Below are 19,731 nucleotides of genomic sequence, written 5' to 3'. Positions count from 1 at the left end.
AGGAGAGAAAATAGGATCATATAAAATGCTCAATATGTACAATATGTTCCACAAAAGGCAGAAAAAGAGTGGAATACAAAAACAGGAACAAAGAACAAGGGTAACAATTGGAAAACGGTAAGGAATATGGTCAATATTAATCCAAATAATCACTTTGAACGTAAATGGTCTAAATGCATCAATTAAAAGGCAGAGATTGTCAGAGTGGATCAAAAAACAAGATCCAACTATATGTTGTCTACATGAAACCCACTTTAAATGTAAATACACATATAGATTAAAAGTAAATGGATGGAGCTTGACCGCCGCCCCTCCCTCTCTCTTCGAGGGTGGTTGGTAGATTTTGCTGTCTTGGGTTCCCATTCCTTCTGTTTTCGCCCGACCTGGTTAAATCCGGTGCCATCGCGCTTCGTGCGAGGCCGAGCCTGAGAATGCGAAACGGAGAGGCAGGATCAAAGTTGAGGCGAATCCAGGGGTTTGCCGATAGGTCTCCTGGTGTGAGCTGTGAAAGTGACTGGAGGGTGTGACGCGAGGAAGGGATAGGAGGGAGAGGGATAAACGCGGTGCCTTAGAAAAATAGGAGACAAAATTGGGCCAAAAATAAATTATTTGCTGAGAGGCATGTCATTTCCTTGCGTTTTATTTGCTAGTTCCCTGATGTGGAGATAATGTAGGAGCTGTTATGGTTGGCGGTTAACGTGTGTGACCGCAGAGGAGCTTGAATGAGTCTAATATGAGGATACGTCGATTTTTAATTCAACGAACCGTTTTCTGCAAGACTTTTTGCCACAATGGGGAAATTAAAATAAGCTCGCAAGAATGATTCCGACATTTCCAAACAAGATTGCCTCTTTTACCCCTTTTTGTTTACTTTGTCCGGATTCCAGCCAAAAAGACTCATCTCAAGGAATTACATTCTTGGAAATGTCAGAAAAAGATTCCTGGGTCTTAGAAGATAATTACTTGAAATATACAAGAGAGGCTTGATGTTGAGAAGAAGACACCTCCAAGCTAGCATAAGGAATAAAACGGAAGGGTGTTTTTCTTAGAGGACATCATTTGTTGGATTTATCTGGTCAAGAATTAACAGATTTATATAATAAGATACAGGTGGTTCTTTGCACCATTCCAACATGCATGATTATCACTTTTCACACGTTAGTTAAATAACACCAGTCCCCCAACAACACAGTTGAAATTTCAGTTACCACAGTATTAACTGTGAATTGTTGCATAAACTTTGCTGCTAGCTCTTTATTCCACAAGTCATTGTGCAAATAAAAGACGTGCATCAAGATCCGTAACCAGTTGCATCATTTCTTCCAAAGTCTTGCTGATTGGTCACTGAACATCTGTCAGTTCACATACCGACAGTAAAGCATGTGGTTTTGTTGCCTCTTTGTCTCCCAGCGATAAACTCGTGATGTTTTACAAAAATGGATAATCAAAAGAGAGGATTGGTCAACAAAGATGAGAGGCAGCAAAGAAATGAAAAGTGGTAACACTGAAAGTGAAATTGGACATGCTCAGATTTGAAAATGGTGACAGCAAAGCAAAGATAGGACGAGATGCTGCTTATGGTTGAAATGGAGCATTTACTTCTCCTTTGGATCGTGGACTGTAATCAAAAACAATTCCCACTAGGTTTGGCTAGCATTCAGGCCAAAGCGTTGAAGTTAATTGCTGCATTGAAGGAAAATGGTAATTACAAGGAGACTGAAAAAGAACATTTTTATTGCCAGGCAAGGCTGGTTTCATCGTTTCAGAAGTTGATCTGAACTGATTAATGTTACCTGGTGAAGCTGCAAGCTCAGATAAGGATGGTACTGTGAAATTTGCACCCAGGCCCAAGAATTACAGGCAGGAATGTAATTCTTAGGTGGAATGTAAATGGAGTTACAGAAGATAGAAATGACCATGGGAATGTTGACACTGCCTGCCACTCAAGGATCACTTGTAGATATGCAGCGAGAGGAACTTAGTGAAGGCGAGCGAACATACAGATATAAATGAGGAAAGCTGTTGTGTCATAAAGGACGAACTCGTCTCATAGGAAGTGATGCCAGTAGAAAAGCTTCACGATAGTTTTTTTGTAAAGAAATAAAACTTTAATTTTCAGTGTTTCTAATGTTTTAAAAAAAAAAAAAAAAAAAAGTAAATGGATGGAGAAAAATATACCATGCTAACACTGAGAAGAAAGGAAGTATAGATTATCAGAAGAGTTTTTAGTTGATCAAATGCACTTGAGAAAGAAGAAAGGAGCCAAGATCAATTAAAGGACCTGAATTACATGAGTAGGGCAAATAAGGGACAGAGTTTTTCAAGGAACATTTTAGAAAGTGAACATCTAGGCCTGTGGGGGCTTGAAATAAGTTACTGAAGTTAATCCCTAGATGTTTTTGCCAGTCCTCAGCAACTTTCTGGCCCAAAAAACTCAAAATACTTTGTACTTTCCCAAAATAGAGAGTGAAGGAGGCCTGCTCTCTGTTTGGGGAATGTGAAGAGCTTGGGATGAAGGGTAAATTTAGCCTTAAGGAATGCTTGAGTAAGCTATAACAGCCACAGGTGAACACCCACTTCCTCGTCAATGTCCCTCCGTGTTGCTGGTATCGTGGCTGTCCTTGGCCATGGGCTACTCCTAGCCATGTTTCACCAGGAACCTGCTTTAACTTGATGTTACATCATTGCATCATCCTACAATCCAGGGATGTTTGCATTTTACCTGGAGACTGAAGAACCTTCCAGACCCAACCGTCCATCTCTAAGGTAGCTGGAGTGTAGCAGGTAGATGTAGTTTCAACACACTGGTTTCTAGAAGTCTCAGGATTCCAGGCACTATGGCAAATGGCAACAAAGAAAACTATTTTTGGAAGGAAAAAACTGTCCCTTTATCACTGGCACCCCAGTAGCAACAAGCACACCCAGCACCCAGATCTTGGTTTCTAAATGCCATTCTCCAACAGAAGAAACCAGGGTTCCTTGAAGAAGTAGTTGATTCCAGGTCTGTGCAAGAAAAACACAAGATGATCCTGGAGCAGCTTGTGGTGCCAGAAGGTAAGAAAGTGCTCAAAAAGGACGAGGGCATCTTGAAAGAGCGTAGAAATCAACCTGAAAGAGTTCCCGGGAACAACGTGAGCCGGAACAATTAGGGCAATAAAATAAACAACAATATTTAATTGTAACCCATAGAATAAAGTAAATATACATGAGTCTATGCTGATATTTTAAAATAATTGAACAAATAAGTAAATTGGCAATCAGGCATAGCTCTTCCTTACCAAAAACTTCCAATTAATAAATGTAGAAGGAAAGAAGGAAATATAAAATCACCATTAGAACTACACAGTAATAATCACCGTGGGCAAAAAGCCCACCAATGGATGCTAAAATTAGTGGGCAAATGTTTGAGGAAAAACAGAATATTTGCATAATCTAAAAGTATCTCCACCAAGATATATATTAATTACAAAAGGAAATTTAGTGATTTTACAGGGAAGGAAACCCTTCAGAAATACCGTAACCCAATGATCAAGGCAAAAGAACCAGTAATAAAACTTGTTGACACCATGTACCCCCTGGTATCGGATTAGGGCCCCACTCTTATGACCTCATTTAACCTTAAATACCTCCTAAAGCCCTATCTCCAATTACAGTCACATGGGCATTTAGGGCTCCAGCATATGAATTTGGGGGGAAGCAATTCATTCCATTGCACTTGCCAAAAATACGTAACCACAATCTAATCATGAAAAACACTAGACAAACCCAAATCATCTAGGAAACAACTGACCAGTACTCTTCAAGAGTGTCAGGGTCATGAAGGACCGAGAAAGACTGAGGAACTGTCATACACTGAAGGATACTAGGACACATGACAATTAAATGCAACATAGGACCTGGGATTGGATTCCGTAACAAAAGAAGGATATTAATAGAGAAACGGGTTAAATATGAATCAGGTCAACAGTTTTGTTATGAGTATTGCATCAATGTTAATGTCTTGGTTTTGATCCTTGTCCTATGGTTATGTGAGATGTTAACAGTAGGGCAGCTGGGTGAAGGGTATATCGAAATGTCCTGTGTTATTTTTGCAATGCTCCTCCAAGTCTAAAATTATTCCAAAATAAAAAGTTTTTTTAAATGTCCCTTCACACTGCACCCCTTGCAATAGTGGTGGGAGCAGAGAAATAAATCTTAGACCACGTTTTATTTTTTGGGAGGGAGGGGCATGGACATGGCACAGAAGGGAGTAACTGTACCATTTCTCCACCTACAGGAAGAAAGAGAAAGCCAGTAGTTGGGAAGATTCAAAGTGGAGGACAGATTTTAAAAGCTGGTGTCGTGGAGACAGATGTGGAGCACAGAATCTGCAACAAGGGAAATGGGGCTTGGCCTATTTCCAGGTGTGAGGGTCAGAGGCAGACCAAGCGCCTTTATTTTAAGACTGTCAGCTGTTTGTGTCCACAAAAGAGAAAGGGAGGACTCTGCTTCCACACGAACAGCCCAGTGGACGTCTACCACTGACTGTTCTCCCTCCCAGCTAGTTGATTCTATGGCTCTCAGAGCTTCAAGGCTGATTATTGCAGGGATTAGCACCTGACAGTCTGGGCAGCCCAGATAATTCCTCTTATTTAGGACAATCCACAATCAAGTAGATGGCAATCCCCTCATCCAACCCCACCCCCACCCCGCCCCCCACTCTCCAAGCCATCTTTCAATTTTGCAGTTCTAAGCATTTTTGTTGTTGTTTATTTTACAAAGATGTTTTTGAGTACCCATGTTGTTTAAGGCATAAGTAAGCCCCAGAAGATAGGAAATAACTCTTGGATATGAAGGGAGCACTAACACAGCAGGCTGTCACTAAAGAGCTTGCTGAATTGACTTGCATGCCCTCTGTGGATTATATCCAGAAAGCGAACTTAGATTGTGGTATTTCTGGCCATAATCTCTCTTATGCACAGTGGCCAGAATATAATAGAAATTGCTGGGCTGAGGAGCAGCTACAAAAGTTTCTGAAGACATAGTCTTTAATGGAATGACTCCTCTATACAAGATGCACCATGAACTCTGGATGAAAAGTAAAAATAGAAATAATAATAGCCAATTTTCATTGAGTGTTTACTATGTGCCTTGTATATAAACCTCCCAACAACCGTGTAAAGTAAGAACTCTTAGAATCCCCAGTTTGCAGATGGCTCGCAAATGGTATAGTCCAGATGCAACACCAGCAACTGGGCTGGAGTCCATGCTCTTCAGCATTAGTCTCCACCTCCTTTCATATTCCTCAGTTCTGGTCCAGCTTAACTGTGGGACTTTGGGAAAGTCTTTAAAATTCTCTGAGCCCCTGATTACCTGCCTATAATATGGAGCTATAATCCCATCTTGCATACCTCAGAAGGTCAATTACGCAAGAGAAAATTTTTAAAAGTTGAATATATAGTAGATCACAAAAGAAGTTCCCTAAAATGTCAGGGACTCTCTACAGAGACCACATCTTTGGCCATAATGCAATGAAATAAAAAATCAGCTGTAAGAAAGACAGATGAAATTGGTTTTACACTAATGTGCTCATAAATAAGTCATGGGTTAAAGAAAGTAAGCCTCATTAAAACAACAAACTGATGTTTTTTAACATATAAAGTCACAAAATCTAATTCCTAAACTGCAGTGGGGGAAAACTGAGAAGGAGCCTGTTTATTTCAGGACTCCCAAAAGATGTGGACATTATAGGAACCAGGAAGCTCTGGAAGCGAGGATGGAGAAAGGTCTGGAAATAGGATGATTGGTGGGAAATGGGTTTAGGAAGCACTTAGACCTCAGGGTGCCCTCCCCTCTGCTCAGCTGGGTGACTGCCTCCCCTTTGCTCCCCTCCAGGCAGCCTGGGAGAGTCCAGCAGGGGGTCTCTGGTCCAGGGAACACCAGGCACAGTTGAGGGTTTTAACCATACCAGAAACAGCAGACACTGTGGAAACTCACACTGGATATTGACACCATCTCCTCCCAGCCTTCCTCCCGGGCTCCCTCTCAGAACACCGGCAGCCGGGTTTGTGTGCTTCAGGCAAGACCTTGAAAGAGGCTTCACTGGGGAATTTCAGTCTAAGGATTCTGAGGATCCCCCATGACGTGGTCCAGCCAGAACTCCTTACAGAGACCCTCACAGTCAATAAGCCCTACCAATGTGCTCAGGGCTTCCAATAACCTTTCTTTTTTCCCCATCGTGGTAAAATATATATTACATAAAATATGCCATTTTAACGATTTTTAAGTTTATAGTTCAGTGGCATTAAGTACATTCACAACGTTGTGCAATCATCACCACTATCTGTTTCCACAAGTTTTCATTACCCTAAACAGCAACTTTATAAGCATTAAGCAATATCTCCTACCCACCTCTCCCCGACCCCCAGCCCCAGGTAACCTCTAATCTACTTTCTGTCTCTTTGAATCTGCCTATTCTAAATATTTCATATGAGTAGAATCATACAATATTTGTCCTTTTGTGTGTTTTATTTCACTTAGCATAATTTTTCAAGATCCATCCATGTTGTAGCATGTATCAGAATTTTATTCCTTTTATGGCTGAATAATATTCCATTGTTTGTATAGACCGCATTTTGGTTATCCATTCATCTGTTGACAGACACTTAAGTTGTTTCCACATTTTGGCTGTTGTGAATAATGCGTCAATGGACATTGGTGTACAAGTGTCTGAGCTCCTCTTCTCAATTTTGGGGGATATTCTAATCACTTTTTAACTCTTCATAATTATGAACAGCAACCAAGAATCACCAGACATTTGAGTCAAGCATCTACAGTGAAAGATAAAACACAAACAGAAAAAAAATCAACTTGGAGGAAACAAAAGAGTATCCAGATGGAAGAAAAAAAGAATATCCTAAGAAGGATAAAAAGAAGATATTACATCTATAAAATGAGCATAGTATGCTCTAAAAATGGAAATTTCAGAGAACAAAAAAATAGTTCTTAGAAAACAAATGTATGAGAGGAGAAATAAAAACCTCAGTAAATAAACATGTTAAAAGTTGAGGAAATCAGAGAAAATTGGAAGACAAAGAGATGAAAAATAGGAGGGAAAGGAGAAGAAAAGTAGAAATCCTGAAGAGGAGAGCTAGCATCTGAATAAACAAATGCTCTATAGACAAGAGAGAAAATAAAATAATAACAAAAATAATGATATAATAAAATAAATAATAACATATCAGAAAATAAATTATTATACTCAAGAAAATTTCCCAGAATCCTTGCACACTATTGGTGAGATGATAAACTGGTACAGCCACCATGGAGAACAGTATGGAAGTTCCTCAAAAAAATTAAAAATAGAAGTACCGTGCAATCCAACAACTCTACTTCTGGGTATATATCCAAAGGAAATGAAAACAGGTTACTGAGGAGACATATCTGCACTCCCATGTTTATTGCAGCCTTATTCACAATAGCCAAGATACAGAAACAACCTAAGTGTCAGACAGTGGTAAATGGATAAAGAAGGTGTGGTATATATATATACTAATGGAAGGTTATTCAACCATGAGAAGGAGGAAATCCTGCCATTTGCAACTACATGGATGGACCTTGAGGACGTTATACTAAGTGAGACAGATCAGACAGAGACAGACAAATACTGTCTGACATCTCTTATACGTGGAATCTGAAAAAAACTGAAATTGTAAAAGCAGAGAGTAAAATGGTGATTACCGGGGACTGGGGGAATGGGAGACGTGTAGGTTAAGGGTATGTACTTGCAACTAGTAGATAAATAAGTCCTGGAGACCCAAAACCAAGTATAGTGATTATTATAGACTACAAAACTGTATTATAATCATTAAACTTGCTAAGAGACTAGATCTTAACTGTTCCCAACACTGGAAGAAATTATAATTATGTGCCATGATAGAGGAGTTAGAGTTAGCTAACGTTACAATGGCAATCGATTGCAATATATATGTATCAAATCAATATATTGCACATCTTAAACTTATGCAATGTTGTATGTCAAATATATCTCAATTAAAAACTTAAGAAAGTAAAGTAAATTTCCAAGAGCTGACACAGGTAAGAAGGCCTAACACAAAGGATGGAAAGAGGCCCACACCAAGGCACGTCACATGGAACTTCAGAGCACTGAGGGCCAGCAGAAGAGCCTGCAAGCTGCCAGAGAGAGGGAAACAAAACCCCTTACAAAGGGTCTGCAGTCATGGGGACTTCTGACTTCTCCCCAGCACCTCTGGAAGCTAGAAGACAATGGAGTAACGTCTTCAAAATTCTTAGGGACAATGATTTATGACCTAGAAATCTCAACTGTTATTAAAGGCACTTGTACTCTAAGAACCCAGATGTAAGACGTCACTGTGGCAGTATTTCCCCAAAAATTCATTCATTCATGTACAACCCTTACAATTTTTGCCATAACTACAAGCAGCTTGTACTATTTCTCATGAGCTTTTACTTAAATTGAGTTATGTTTGTTACTTAAACAAATTATTTATGGAATCCATTATGGAAAGTCAGCTATCACTTGTGATAAATAAAGTAAATATGAAAATAAAATAAATTTAAAAAATAAAAGCGATGATTTCAAGTTCTGACTGGCTCCTGTTGGCTTCCCAAGGCTCTGAGCCTGGAGTCTTTCTCTGCATGAGAAAAGAAGATGAGCGAGGATAAGAGAGGTGTTGAAGACCAGGACCCTGATATGTCTTTTGATGTAACCAAAAGGATTGAAAGAGATTTGAAAGGACTAATTGTCCTATGAGTCAACTTTATATAATGCTGCCTCAGTGTACCACCTACACCCCCACACCCCCGACCATACTACCAGTTCCTTGTCTTGGAAATGCTGCACTGAAAGGACACACAGAGGCCACTTCCCACTTGCCAGCAGGACTCAGGGATGACAAGATGGCCTGTATCTATGCACAGAAAAACAGTAAGGGCCTTTAGACCCCACCAGGCTCAACAGCTAAGAGCAGACAAGAACACTAAACCTTGTTTTGATTTTAAAAACCTGTCTGTCTCCAGTCTTCAAAGCTCTGAAACCAAAGAGGACCCTTCCTGCAATCAGGCAGGTTTCATCTTGTGGACCAAAACCAGGGCTAGCTTCAACCATCCCCCACCTGCATCTCCAGGTTTACTTCAGTCACCTCAATTTGCAACTTCACAGAGTGGCCTCTATGGGCCCTCTCCCTGCAGGGCTGGGCTACCTGTAAATAGTAGCTTCATGGTCCTCTCCAGGCCTCTAGCAACACTTGTGGTTTTCCTCTGCATTAACACAACCACTGAGTTTGGTCTCCAGAGACCGAAGGATTTGCTGGTCCCTGACAGAGATGGGCAGCTTCATAATTATGTGTGCTCTGTGTGCTCAGCACACTCTCTAGCAAGGCTAAGCCAGGTCTCAGAGTCAAAAACTGTGTGGCCTGCATCCTTAGACAATCTCTCATCTTTTGCATTTACCCGCTCCCCCTTGTCACATCATCTAGTCTCATGGTCTCGTCCAGTCTCAGGGTTTAAATGGTTAAGTAGCCTGTTTAAGTTCACATACCTAGGAAACGGCCAAGTCAGCTATTAAACTGGAGTCCATTTGGTGTCAAAGCCTGTGCTTTTAACCACTATTCTAGAAAGATGTGACTGTTTATGGGTCTTACATCAATCTGGGCTAGTCAACTCCTTGGGCTGTCCTTGGGTATTCTGCTCTGATAGACTCTTTTGTCCTTCCCAACCCAACAAGGAGAAGATCCAGTTGAGCTTCAGCTCCAGGAATGCAATTCCCATTCTCTCCTCCTCACCAGCCTCCATACTCTGGGCTCCTGAGCAGAGGTAAGCAGCCTTGGTGCTGCCGGTCCTCAGCCACCAGCAGGTGAAGGCTGGTGAGCTCTGGCCCTGAAGTCTAGAACAACCGTCTTGTCTCAGGGGTGTGCCAAGTGCTCAGAGCCAACACCAGGCCCCAGGGGAGACCAACTGAGGAACAGAAACAGATGTATTCACAGGATTACACAGTGGCTCTGGCAGAGGAGGCCCATACAGTAATTTTGAAACAATCTTTGGTAATAACTGTGGTTAAACCCAAGTGTCATGGCGAGGGGTGCCAGTCACCAAAATATGTGTGGCTTTGTGGAGCTGGTGAGATCTGTTGTTTGACACCTTCTGTGTGTTGGCCAACAGTGAGAATGAGTCATGTCAGGGTACAGGAAGCAGTGCAGGAGCACCACACATGTGTCTTAACTTGTTGACTCTTAAAACTTTAAAGGGTGTGAATGATTAATGAGGGTCTATTATATGCCAGGCACTTTATGGGTGGACTTCATCTCCACAACCTTGTGAGGGAGGCATAGGTATCCTCACTCTGCAAATGAGAAAACAGAGGCTCTGAGAGCTTGCAAGTGGTGAGGCCCAGCTTCTAATCGAGGCTGTCTATATCTTAACCTCAGACATGAACTTTCTGCTATGCAAATGTGCCTTATGGGAAGACAAAAGCCCTTTAACTCTAAGACAACTTCGTATCTCAGGAAAGTAACATATTTCTAAACAGACACATCCACAGTACTGTCCAAGTTACCAAAACAACAACAGCAAAACAACTTTCCTATCTGGAAAAAAGGAGTGTATTTATATTGGAGAGAGTGAACTTGGGGCAGACCAATGGCCTGGGTGGGAGATGCAGAGGTGGTGCCCTCCTGTGGTTTCTTTCCCACTCTAGAAGGCTGCTCCTGAGGTCTTTCTCTGCACCCTAAGGGGATTTCTTTAGGTTGTTTAGGATGTTTATGACAGCAGGAGTCTGCAAATTTCTCTTGTCAGACTGACACGGGGCAAGGATGGATTAATCTGGTTCCTACTTGCTGTGGCTGCCAGAAGGACATAGATCAGTTACAGGAATTGGGGAACACATCTTGAGGAGATCCGAAGCAGTCATCAAAGTTAGTCTTTCCCTACTTCATAAATTTGCTATTTACAGCTCTGCCATCAATTTTCCAGATCACATTTGCATCTCAGTTAATGCTATGTATCAGGACCCCATCTGTGAAATGGGAATAGTAGAAGGCTCTCCAGACGGGATGCACTAGGTTCCTCCAGCAGCAATCTGGTGTGTCACCCACTCCAGGGGCCCCAACGACCTCCACGTGGTGAAGGGGAGATACCATTCTGGAAGGTGGTCTATCAGCTCTTCTATAAGCTCTTCCCAGGGTCTAATCATCCCACAAAGAAATTCTTCCTTAGATCTTATTTCAGTTTCTCCAGGGAAATCCAGCTCATTTTGTTCTCCTTGAAAATGGAAAACCCCTTTCACAAAAGATTTTAATGTATTCAAACAACATTACAAAATCAGGAAAGAAAAGCTTGTAAAATACTCACTTGTAATCCTACCAGCCTACCTTAATTTTTATTTCTCTTTATCCTCTTCCAAATTTTATCCACATGTATAAATATTTACAATAACTATAATCTTAATGTAGGCACCATTTTGTAGACTTCTCATTAAAATACTTCTTGACACATAAGCTAATTTTCATTTCCATCTTTCAGGCAAATCATCATTAATGTGCTATCCTTCCTGCACAGATTATTCCTGGAGTCCTCATCCACACTCTGGAAAAGATAGAATGAGTGCTTTTGTTTGAGGGGTGTGCATGTGTCTGTCCAGTAAGAAGACGGGACTCATTGAGCCAGTGTACTTATTCCTGCCATATAGCCCTTGAGCCCAACAACACTCATTTATAAGATGGACGGTTGAGTTTAGGTCAAGATTTTCTTACTTTTGGGTAAGGGTCCCTGTCCCTTGCCTCCTAATCAACCTAGATGTGGACCCATAATTCACCTGCCTAGTTTCCAGTATGCCATGACCATGAACCCTAATGGTTGCTCCATGCTGTCCTGGGATGGGGACAAAGAACTTCAGGGCTCTGCATTATACCAGACTTCCTGCCCAGTCTGCTCCAAAACATTCATGGCAGTGCTTAGCATCTGCAAATTGAGCTAAATCTTGACATTACAGATCTGCTAAGCTCTGGGTCTACCAATACTTCAACTTCGCTGAGCACTGGGCCCCACCTGACACTGGTGTCCCCCTTAGAATATGTACAGACACCCTTTCTACTTCAAGTTCTTATAGTTAAACAGCACACTGGTCGTGGCCAGGAGACAAGATTGTTCTCAGTATAACTCACCGGCTGCTGCAGAACTGAAGCTGTGACCTTCCATATGCTTTCTGTTATGGTTAAATAAGAGTGAAATGTGAGTCCCTCTCTGAGAGCATCCTTGGAACTAACACTTTTTTAACATAGGCAGGAAAATCAGAGTAACAGCCCTCAGAAATAGCAACAAGAGATGAACGCATACCTGCAGGAAAAGAGATGCCAGCACAGAACAAAAAGTTGATTTCAGTTAATGGGCATAAGACTAAATAAGAGAAACTCCACAGAACACAATATTGAGCCCCACTCCGCTCCCAACTTTCTCCCATCTGGCACGTGAGAAGAGACTCCATCTCTCTACTTGGAGCAATTCTTATTGGCAATCCAATTTCTGAGTGCCATTGTGTGCCCTTCTACGAGCATAAAGGAATGATGACTTTCTGGCAGAAGGCCCTGGGAGTGTTGTCAGACATCCTGATAAATGCGAGTCATCCCCATTCTCAGTGTTTGACCGCACATTTCAATACCAATCTTCTACAATTTTCTGATGTCCACACTGACTTTTCCCAATAGCCAGGCATAGAGCCAAGATAATGAGTGAACATCTCTGCCCTTTACCGTGTAAAGTCCTGCTACTCTCAGAATAATGGACAAGGAGGCTGTTCACAATGGTGTGCTGGAGCCAGCTCAGAACAGCTCAAGAGAGCTGATTGTTAAGTTTTCAGGAATTTGTGAGCAGCTTGACGTCACCTTGAGAGCTGGAAATCAGTCAGAATGAGATTATTAACACCACAGAAATTGGCAAATGCTACAAATCAGTGCTAGCTGTTAAACATTTACCGGCACACCGCAGCTCGCTCCTGAATCCCTGGGACTTCATAGACACGCAGAGAGGGTCAGAACTTGAGCTATTTCGCACCTTAATTCTCCCCAGAAAAGAACAGGAAAGATAGAAACAGAGAGTCCTAAAATAATGGGATTTGAAGAGATGCTTGAGGTCACCTGGTGGAAATACTGTGGCCAAGGGAGATGACAAGAATGCCACACTGCCAGTTATAGACAAAGAGATGAGACCTAGATCCTTCGTCTCCAGGTCACTGGTCTTTGCAATGTTCCTTGCAGACACTACAAAAACAGCAATAGCAGAAGACAATAATTGCTTTCACTCCATTGTTCTGGAAGTACATTTTCCCATCTGAAAAATGAAACACTTGACGTTTGCCATAATTTTCCTTAATCTGAGAAGCAGGTGGCTGGAGAATTTCCCAAACGTTTTATGGAAGAGAGCCACTTCCTGCTTCCCTGGAGATTTCCAGGCAGGCAGTGAGAGCTGTTCTGAGCAGGAGGCCCCGGAGCATGTTAAGCATCTGCCTTCAGACACCAGCCTGTCTTTGTCGTTCAGGCTTCTATGACAAAGTACCACAGGCTGGGCGGCTTACAAACTACGGAAATTTATTTCTCACAGTTTGGGAGGCTGCGGGTCTGAGGTCAGAGGGCCAGCATGATTGGGTGCTGGGGAGGGCCCTCTTCCGGTTAGCAGACCACTGACTTCTCACTGTATCCTCACACAGTACAAAGGGGGCCAGAGAGCTCTCTGGGGTCCTTTTATAAGGGCACGAATCCCATTTATGAGGGCTCCATCCTCATGACCTAATCACCTCCCAAAGGCCCTACCTCCAAATACCGTCATATTGGGGTTAGGATTTCAGCGTATGAATTTCGTGGGGACACAAACACAGTTCATTGTGGGCCTAGGTAAGGTTGCTGGAGTCTTAGGAGTTAATATCAAGGCGATACCCCCGAGTTCAGCAGCACTGCATCCTCTGAGCACTTGCAGATGCTGAGGAGCTAATGTCCCTGCCCTTCTTCCACTACAAACTGACCTGGCATGGCTCTCCACAAGCTCTAGTGTTGACCACCCAAGCCTGAGGGACCCTGAGTGACCAGACAGTTGGGGGCCTGGGAGGCACATCAGATTTCCTGCGTGAGAGAGCCCTAAGTCTTCATCCCCTGAGGGCTGTGCGAGCTGGGCGGGGAGTGGACTGTTAGCCTCATTTTGTGCTTTATGGCAGAAGCACAGCAACTTGTCGGAGTTTGTAAGAAAGACAAGGCAAAACTGAACACTTTTGACCTTATGGATTTATTGAGGCTGAAAAATAATTGAGAACATCTCAGAGAAGAACAGTGAAGTGCAAATGAGCTAATTAGCACTTGTGCATTGCTTGCTAATAGTTCATCTGTTCTCAACACTTAGGAACAGAGTACCTGTCTTTGGTGCTTACAAGTTTGTTCTCAACACTCAATTAAATAGAGTATTACCTATTCAAAGGGAAAAGTTAGGTGTTAGATTATATGGGTGACTTGACAAAAAATTACAGAGTATGCTATAAGCAAAGAACGTGAGTCAATCCAGTCTGAAATTGCTGATACTCTAGATCCTATGCTTCAAGTAAATGTAACCACTGGGCCTATGTTCCTTAAACAGATGTCACCAGCCTTGTGATGACAGACACTTTCAGCACATCCATAACACCTGGTAGGGTTTAATCCACCTCAAAGAAACTTTGCAACTCGGATCTATTTCAGCAAAAGGAGATCACAGTTGCGCGCTGAGGAGCCTGGATTGGTTCTCCTGCTGGATCTATTCAGATCCACATTCAGTGAGTGCCTACTGCATCCAGGAGAGGAGCCAGCTTCTCAAACTGTAAGGTGCAGATGAGTCTCCTGGGGATCTTGCTGCTAAAATGCAAATTCAAACAAACTCTCAGGCGAAGCCAATGCTGCTGGTCCTAGGACCAAATTTCAAGTAGAAAGGAGTTAGACAATGAAAATAAAATGATCAATAAGAAGTTAGGAGCTTGTAGACACCTACACAGGCAATTCCAACATAATGTTAGCGCTGTGATGGAGACACCCAAGGCCCATATGCTGGGACACAATGAAGAGACATCTAAAAGCCAGGGAGGGAGGGGTGCCAATGAAGTCTTCTGGAGAGAAAAGCAGGTACAAACCAGGGATGGCCTTGTGTCTCCCCTACAGTGTTTATAATTTGTTCGATAAGCAGTGAGGAAACACTGAGGGTTATTGTTGAATCACGGAAGCAATATGCCTTGAGTTGTGTTCAGAAAATCACTCTGGAGCCATTGATGGAGGTTGGAGGAGAAATCCTTGATTCTTTTCAAGTCCTATTGATTCTACATCCAAATTATATTCCAATTCCATCCATCTACTTCTTTCCATCTCTGCTGCTGCCTCCTTAGGCCAGCCATTATCATTTCTTACCTGGAATAATACAATCACCTCCTAACTACTTCTAATTGTTCTCCTACAACCTATCTTCCATGCAGCACTAGAGTAATCTGCTTTGAAGGTAAATCAGATCATGTCACTCTCCTGATGAAAATCTTCCAATGGCTCCCCTTACACTTTAAATTCCCAAACCCATTCCATGACTTATAAGGCCCAAGACGATCCTACATCATCCAAGAATATTCTTCCCATCATCTGATATCCTCCAGCCACACCAAAGGTAGACCTGCCTCAGAACCCCTCTGCTTAATGTTCTTGCTGCCCAGAATGTTCTTCCTGCAGATCTGCCAGAGACTGGCTCTTTTTCATCATTCAGATGTCTACCCAGAAAAGCCTACTCTGAATATCCAAATTTAATTCACCCCATCAGTCAGCTTCTATCCCATTATCTTGTCTTTGGAGTGCTTGTTGGTATCTGGAATAATCTTATTTAATCTAGATTTAATTAATGAAGATTTAATTATTGAGTCACTTGTACATCACACACACACACACACTCACACAGCACTAGTGTATACACTCAGTAACAGCAGAGGCCACGTTGATTCTATTTACCACTATATCCCCAGCCCTTAGAACAGTGCATATGGTAGATGCTCTATAAATACGTGTTGAATGAATGGATTTGTTGGAGGTAAGATGGGTGCCATGGAGACCTATTAGAAAGCTTTTGGAGTCATCCAGGCAAGAAGAGAAGAAGCTTAAACTAAGGTATTGGTAACAGATTGAGAGATAATAGGTTGAGAAATATTTAGGAAGTAGAATCAATAGGACTTGGTGATTGAAGAGAGCTGGAATATGTGCATGAAGGAAGAACTAAAGATAACTTGATGACTTCTATCTTGCACATATAGTGAGCAGCAGTGCCACTAAATGAGATAGAGAGTGCCAGAAGTAGAAAATGATGAATTCGGTTACGGATATGATGAATTTGAGGTTCTTCCGGAACATCCAGATGGAGATGAATACATAGGTCTGGAGCTTGGGAGAGATATCTGTGCTGAAGCTATAAATTGGGGAGTTATCAGAGAGAACATACATCAGAAGAAGATGAATGTACAGCAGAGAGAATCTTGGAATACACCAACAGTTAGATGGTGGGTGAGGAAAGTGGAGCTCACGATGGAATAGTCAAATAGAGATGAGGAGAACCAGGACATTTTTCTGTGTGTCATGGAAAGCAAGGGAACAAAAAAGTTTTCAGGAAGCAGGAGTGATTAATGGTGTTAGATTTAGCGGAGGTCAAGGAAGATAATGAATAGAAAGTGCCCACTGGATTTGGTAATTAGGTGCTCACAGGCTCCTAACATTCAACAAAACCATGTAGGTGGAAGTCAAATTACAGTATAATGAAGACTGAAGTGGAGGTGAGGAGATGATTAAAAAATAAGTTTTTTAAAAAGTTGGAATGAGAATGGAATGAGAAAGAATAGCAGCAAAAGAGGTCAAGGAAGGTTTTGTTTGAGCATTTTTTTAATGATGGAAAAGGACTTAAATATAGTATGTTGTGTGCTAAGAATAAAAAGCCAGTAAAGAGAGGGATGTTGAACATGGAAGAGAGAGATAAGTGGTGGAGCAAGATCCTAGAGGTGGGAGCGGAGGGTTAGAGAGTGGGATCCAGGACACAGATGGTGGCAGTGGCTTCAGTAGAAAGAGGAATGCTTCATTCTCTGAGCCAAGAGAGAAGAAGGGAAAGGTGCAGCTAGATAAGTAAATGAGATTAAGTAAATATAATGGCCTCAACTTTCTCAATATAACAGGCAGTAGACAGGCAATTTAGACTTTTTTAACACAAGCAGCATCATAAGAAAAACAGGAGCCAAGAAGTCATGTCCTGGCAGCCTGTGTGTAATGTCCTGTAGCAAGGGGGCTGGAGGCAGAGAGGCCTGAGAGGGGGTCATTTTAAACCAGCATGAGTAGCAGTAAATAAGAACAAGAAGACTCACAATGTCGTGTGGGAGGCAGAGGGCGGGGCCACATCATCCTCCCACTGGGGCGTGTGCACTGTGATATCAGCAGGACTCAAATTTCATATGAGACACAAGATAACCCTTGCCTCTACGTCCTGCCCTATCATTCTTCTTCCCTTATTTATTCAAATGTCTCAGAGTAGGGGTATGTAGAAAAGAGTTAACATCTACGTGTTACACAGTGGGTGCCGATGGGACCAGCCCCCAATCAAAACCTTGGGCACTGAGTCTCTAAAGGAATTCCCTAGGCAGAAACGTCACACATGTTGCTGCATTTCACTGATGGAGAAAGTAAGCATTTTGTGACCCCTCATGGGAGGGAGACAGCATAAGGAAGCCTGCATATGGATTCCTCCAGACTCTGCCTATCTTTTTCCCTCATGAGTAGATGTGTACCCTTATTACATTACTGTAATAAATCTTATCAATGAGCACAATGTTGTGCTGAGCCTCATGAGTTTTTCCAACGTATCTCTGAACATGGGAGCCTTGGAGACCCCTGATGCATGGTCTGTACCTACCTCCCACTTTGGTGTCACCTCCCATTTACTACCAACAACAATCCAGCTTCAACCATACCACCCCACTGAAACAGTGCTTACCATGGACATCTCTGTCAAACAATACTACATGAGTTGTAAGAATTGGGGTACCATAGATTTGTCATAAGTGTCAGTGTGGTAAGTCCTAGCGTAGCTTTCCAACCTTCTGGACCATGTATACTCACCTATGATTCAAAATATGCCTCAAGCAGTTTCTTCAGAAAGGCAGATGGCCTTCACTGAAGCTGAAGCGTAGTTCCCATCACTTCACTGAATGCTGACTAATGAATTTAGGAGTCAGCAAGCCATGGCCCACAGGCCAAATTCCACCCAATGCTTGTCCTTATAAATAAAGTTTTATTGGAAGGCAGTTTTATTGGAACAAATAGGCCATTTGTTCACATAGTGTCAAAGGCTGCTTTGGTGCTACAACAGCAAGGTTGAACAGTTTGAAAAGAGACCCAATTGCCTTGAAAGTCTACTTATTACCTGGCCCTTTTTAAGAAACACTTGGTGGGGCTGGCCCCGTGGCCGAGTGGTTGGGTTCGCGCGCTCCGCTGCAGGCGGCCTGGTGTTTCGTTGGTTCGAATCCTGGGCGCCGACAAGGCACTGCTCATCAAACCACGCTGAGGCGGCGTCCCACATGCCACAACTAGAAGGACCACAACGAAGAATATACAACTCTGTACTGGGGGGCTTTGGGGAGAAAAAGGAGAAAAATAAAATCTTTAAAAAAAAAAAACACTTGGTAACACTTGCCTTGGATGAATAAAGTTCGGCAGAATAGGACAAAGAAAAGGAGGATGGAAGTTAGAGACAACATTTCCCCATGTCCTTATTTGCCTCAGCCTGGATCTTGAGCCTTCTTCCAAAAATTTTCTGGATTATTTGACTCACAAAATGTACCTTAAGCAAAAGAAGAAGTCACAGGAGACTGGGAGGGACCTCTTCCTTTGCTTGGGAAAGAGGTCTTGCTCAAACAAGACAAACTGCCACATTGTAGATTTATTCATTCAATAAATGTCTACAGAGCAGCAGCTCTGTGTGAGGCGCTCTGCTGAGGCTCTGTCAAGGCACAGAGATAAACCAGACTCCATCCCTGCCTCCCAGGGGTCCAGGATGTGAACTCCTCCATAAGGGCAGCAGCCATGGCCTATTCACCTTTGTATCCCTGGTGCATAATACTCAAAGCACCCAGACTGAGTAGGTACCCGATAACTGGGTGCTGTTCCATTGATGGAGAGGGATAGACAAATAGAGTAGTGGCTCCCAACGTCTGGTCTTGACCTAAGTCCAAGGAGTTATTCAAACTCCATTTGTGCACCAAACAATATCTTTAGATGGAATAAGATGTCTTACATGTAGACCTTTTTAAAAGTATGTTTACTCTGTTTTGATTACTAAATCTATATTCCATTTAAAAGCACTGCTGAGGGGCTGGCCCGGTGGCACAATGGTTAAGTTCACACGTTCCTCTCGGCGGCCCGGGGTTCACCGGTTTGGATGCCGGGTGTAGAAATGGCACCGCTTGGCAAGCCATGCTGTGGTAGGCATCCCACATATAAAGGAGAGGAAGATGGGCACAGATGTTAGCTCAGGGCCAGGCTTCCTCAGCAAAAAGAGGAGGACTGACAGTAGTTAGCTCAGGGCTAATCTTCCTCAAAATAAATAAATAAATAAAAATAAAAAAATACAAGCACTGCTGCATACCAAGTGCTAAAGACTGAATGTTCGTGCCTTCCCAAAAATCATGTTGAAGCCCTA

General features: G+C 42.4%; 2 long non-coding RNA genes across 4 annotated transcripts in view; one reads left to right on the top strand and one right to left on the bottom strand.

Moving 5' to 3' along the window:
- Positions 1-319: 319 nt before the first annotated feature.
- LOC123289455 (uncharacterized) lies at positions 320-1,575 on the top strand. The gene is made up of 2 exons (XR_006533539.2): positions 320-457; positions 651-1,575. It is a non-coding gene; the product is annotated as an uncharacterized lncRNA (long non-coding RNA).
- Positions 1,576-2,092: 517 nt separating this feature from the next.
- LOC139045711 (uncharacterized) overlaps positions 2,093-19,731 on the bottom strand; it is a 32,388-nt gene continuing 14,749 nt past the window's right edge. The window contains exons 3-4 of one of the 3 annotated variants that reach the window (XR_011504693.1): positions 18,457-18,663; positions 2,093-3,108 (exon numbers count right to left, since the gene is read on the bottom strand). This is a non-coding gene — a long non-coding RNA (uncharacterized lncRNA). Of the gene's footprint in view, positions 3,109-6,424; positions 6,810-14,133; positions 14,886-18,456; positions 18,664-19,731 lie in introns of those variants that run through there. The other 2 variants (XR_011504692.1, XR_011504690.1) reach the window with 2 other exon arrangements.

The sequence above is a fragment of the Equus asinus genome, chromosome 1 (assembly GCF_041296235.1).
Source record: "Equus asinus isolate D_3611 breed Donkey chromosome 1, EquAss-T2T_v2, whole genome shotgun sequence".
NCBI lineage: Eukaryota > Metazoa > Chordata > Mammalia > Perissodactyla > Equidae > Equus > Equus asinus.
The sequence above is the reverse complement of the archived record's forward strand: the minus strand, read 5'-3'. Positions and strand labels throughout refer to the sequence as shown.